General features: G+C 42.4%; 1 non-coding gene across 1 annotated transcript; it reads right to left on the bottom strand.

Annotated features, from left to right (window-relative positions):
• Positions 1 to 246: 246 nt before the first annotated feature.
• On the bottom strand, positions 247 to 430 carry LOC140276181 (U2 spliceosomal RNA). Its single transcript, XR_011908856.1, has one exon. It is a non-coding gene; the product is annotated as a U2 spliceosomal RNA (small nuclear RNA).
• Positions 431 to 4,564: the final 4,134 nt, after the last annotated feature.

Below are 4,564 nucleotides of genomic sequence, written 5' to 3'. Positions count from 1 at the left end.
GCAAAAGACAAGGCAGCCACATACACCACGGGAACACCGTATTGAGGCTTTGTTCTGACCACTCATTCGGTGTCGCGTTTCTTTCAAGCAATTCTCCCGGTTAGCCCGCACTCGGCTCGCTCCCAGAGCCGTGTTAAAGTCCACTTCGCATTCACTCTCTTTTCTCAGCACATTAAAAGAAAGTTTCATCTTGGGCTCCCTGAAACTTCCATCCTGCACCGCTGTTTGCTTTTTCACAAGAGCAGAGGAGAGCGCACCGTTCCCAGCGGCACTGCAGTACCGGGTCGAGGCTTGGAGTGAACGGAGCAAGCTTCTTTTTCAACTCCTATTCTTAAAAATCCATTTAATATGTTGTCCTCGTATAGAGGACATATTAAACTGATAAGAACAGATACTACATTTGATCTTAGCCAAAAGGCCGAAAAGCGATAACTGTCCACTGTTTCAGGTCCGAGGGCCCTTGCTGGCACAATGCGCACTTGTAGCAGTGTTCTTTTTATGGCCATAGGTGGCCAGAGTGTCACGTTGCACCTCCGCCCACCCGCTGCACTGAGCACTCTTCAGCCCTTTTAAATGGTATAACTTTGCACTCCCGCATGCTCCAGCAAGCACCATTCAAGCAACAACTTTGCACTCCAGCTTCGAACATCGGCACAGTCGCAACAAGTAAGGCGACTCTACTCAGAGAAGTCACTCTGCAAAGTAGCAAGATTTCTTTTGGTCTTTAGTAAAAGGCGAAAGACTTGTATGTTATGAAGAGAAACCAGAGTACGATTATCCGTCACTGCGGGAGCAGGGCATCAGGCTAGTTGGTATAGCCACCTTCCCCATGGTGAGCTTTGCTTGGTTGAGACGCTTGCCCCCCCCCCCCCCCCCCCCCCTTGCTCCTCGGCTGACCAAGTAGGAACAATCGGGCCCTATTCGATGGCTGCCTTGTCTTTTACTCTATGCAAAAGACAAGGCAGCAACAAAAACACCACGAGAATCCCGTATTGAGGCTTTGTTCTGACCGCTCATTCGGTGTCGCGTTTCTTTCAAGCAATTCTCCCGGTTAGCCGACACTCGGCTCGCTCCCATAGCCGTGTTAAAGTCTACTTCGCATTCACTCTCTTTTCTCTGCAGACTCTTGGGATTTTATCTATAAAATGAATTCCTTCACTCAAACTATGTTAAAACTGCTTTGTCGTTCATATTTACCATGTCTAGAAAGATTTAAACAAAAAAAACAACGTTGTACTTTGCAGTAAAAGAAAGAGCAAATCTAAAGTTTCAGGAATCCGAGAATAAGCTTACTTTCATGAGTGCTTCACGATTTCGGATTTTGCTATAAAATGAATTCCTTCACTCAAACTAAATTAAAACTGCTAAACCGCTAATCTGTTACATGTAAGGCAGATGTCAAATTCACCGAAATAGGATCTAAGGGTATTCGGCCAATCGAGCTGTAGCAGCTTCGGTAAAAGAGTATAAGTTGAAGAGTTTGTGAATAAAGGTGTGCGCACACATAGTGAGCTGTAGGAAAATAGGCAGGGAGCAATGCCGGCTGGGGTATATGTTCTTGTATGTTGTCTGACTGTTTGATTTGAATGTGTTGTGTAAGTGTCCTGTTGAATGTTTGGGCTTTGACACTTCACTGTGGTTGTTAACTGTGTGGTGTGTCCTGAAATGTTATATGTTTGGGCTGTGTGACATGCGTATTGCTTGTCAGTATCTACCCACTTATTCATATATAGCAACTGACAACATAAGAAGTCTGGACATACTTTGATAGTAGTTGTAGAAGTATCCTTATTGATAATAGATAAACTAATTCATAGTGATAGAACAGTAGATGAACAGGTGCCTGCACATGTCTCACGAAAATAAAATGGGTGTATGATTGCTGACGGCAGAGCAATACTGCCAAACTTATGAGTTCTTGTGGCAAACTTGATTCAGTGTCTTGACGTGTATACGCTGTTTCGCTGACTTGATTGTCACAAGAAACAAAGTGTGTTTGATAAGATCCGACCATTTTATTACGGGAGGATCAGTATGTATGGATTCTGATGTGACTGATAAACCCATTCGTATCTTAAGCATAATCTAATACGTGAGACAACGCCCTGGCACACAATCAAAAAAAAAAAGAGAGAGCGGTTTTGTGTCCCCACAGTCCATAATGTAGAAAAGAGAGAAAAAAGCCTTTCTGATTTGGTGTGTGTGCTCATAGTGCAGAGTGTAGAGAAAAGAGAGAAAAGAAAGCCGTTTTGGTGTCACGGGTGTTGTGACTTACACACACACATTTCTGAATTGAGAAAAGAAATTATTTTAGAGGAAGCAGTAGAGTTTAGATCCCACATTTGTTGATAGGCATTCATTTATTTCTTCACTTCTGATGAAGTTTCAACAATAAACAACAAACTTTGTATTATGAGAAAGAACCAGACTCATTCTTCAGGAATCCGAAAATAAGCACGAATTCGGATTCTCCTATAAAACGAATTAATTAACTCAAACCAAGTTAAGACTGCTTTGTCCTTCATATTTATTCATGTCTAATCAAGTTTCAACGATAAACAACGTTGTACTTTGTAGAATGAGAAAGAACTTCTTCAGCAATAAGCATCTCTCGACATATGACGAAATACAGATTTTGCTATAAAATTAATTTCTTCTATCAGCGTGACTTACAACTGTTTGTCCTCCTTATTTATCCACTTCAAATCAAGTTTCAACAATTGAAAAAAAATTGTAGTTTGAACAACTTAATCTTCAGCAATAAGTATAAAAAGAGGGTAACAAAAGGTGCAAATGCCAACCATACATCACTAAAAGGTGGAGCGGAAGTATTCAGCTGCAAGTAGGTGTGAATGTTCGACCATAATTTGTAAAAAGTGTGTAAGAAAAGGTTCGAATGCCCGACTATATATTAACAAAAGCGGGAGGAGAGGTCTTCGGATGAGAGTGGGTGAGAATTTCCTACCATACATGTATGGTGGAGAGGAAGCTGTGATTGGCCGACAATAGTAAAAAGCAGGTGAGAAAAGGTGCGAATGTCAAAACATACATGATCAAAACAGGGAGCGGAGGTGTTTGGCTGCGACAAGGTGTGAATGTCCACCCATAATTAATGAAAAACGGGCAACAAGTAGGTTCGAATGCCCAACCATACATCATCAAAAGCAGGAGTGGATGTGTTCGGCTTCAAGAAGGTATGAATGTCCATCAATAATTGCTATAAAACATGAAAGAAAATTTTCGAATATCAAACCGCACATAATCATAAGTGGGAGAGGAGGTGTTCCGCTGCATGAAGGTGTGAATATCCACCCATAATTACTGAAAAATGGGTAAGAAAATGTGCGAATGCCCAACCATACATCATCAAAAGCAGGAGTGGATGTGTTCGGCTACAAGAAGGTTTGAATGTCCGACCATAGTTTGTAAAAAGCGGGTAAGAACAGGTTTGTATGCCCAACTGTACACAATCAAAAGAGGGAGCGGAGTTGTTCAGCTACAAGAAGGTGTGAAAGTCCGACCATGGTTTGTAAAAAGCGGGTAAGAACAGGTTCGTATGCCCGAATATACACCATCAAATGCGGGAGCGGAGGTGTTCGGCTGTGAGTAGGTGTGAATCTCCAACCATAATTGCTGAAAAATGTGTTAGAAAAGGTAAGAATGCCGGTCCATACATCATCAAAAGCGGGAGAGGTGGTGTTCGGCTGCAAGTAGGTGTGAATGTCCAGCCATAATTACTCACAAATGGGTAAGAAAAGGTAGTATTGCCAGACCATACATGATCAAAACAGGGAGCGGAGTTGGTTAAGCTGCAAGAAGGTGTTAATGTCCGACTAAGGTTTGTAAAAATTGGGTAAGAAAAGGTGCGAATGCCCAACAATGTATGATCAAAAGAGGGAGCGGAGGTTTTCGGCTGAAAGAAGGTCTGAATGTCCAACCATAATTTGTAAAAACCGGGGAAGAAAAGGCTCGAAAGCCCGACTATACACCATCAAAAGCTGGAGCGGAGGTGTTCAGCTGCAAGAAGGTCTGAATGTCCATCAATAATTGCTAGAAAACACGAAAGAGAATTTTCGAATATCAAACCGCACATGATAATAAGCGGGAGAGGAGGTGTTCAGCTGCAAGAAGGTGTGAATGTCCACCCATAATTACTGAAAAATGGGTAAGAAAAGGTGCGAATTCCCAACCATACATCATCAAATGCACGAGTGGATGTGTTCGGCTACAAGAAGGTTTGAATGTCCGACCATAGTTTGTAAAAAGCGGGTAAGAAAAGGTTCGAATGCCCAAACATACACCATCAAAAGAGGGAGCGGAGGTGTTCCGCTGTAAGAAGGTGTGAATGTCCGACCATAGTTGGTAAAAAGCGGGTAAGAAAAGGTTAAAATACCCGACTGTACACAATCAATAGCGGGAGCGGAGTTGTTCGGCTACTAAAAGGTGTGAAAGTCCGACCCTGGTTTTAAAAAGCGGGTAAGAAAAGGTTTGAATGCCCGAACATACACCATCAAAAGAGGTAGCGGAGGTGTTCCGCTGTAAGACGGTGTGAATGTCCGATCAT

The sequence above is a fragment of the Leuresthes tenuis genome, unplaced genomic scaffold (assembly GCF_036924035.1).
Source record: "Leuresthes tenuis unplaced genomic scaffold, fLeuTen1.0.hap1 SCAF_18, whole genome shotgun sequence".
NCBI lineage: Eukaryota > Metazoa > Chordata > Actinopteri > Atheriniformes > Atherinopsidae > Leuresthes > Leuresthes tenuis.
This window is presented reverse-complemented; position numbering and strand designations above follow the sequence as displayed.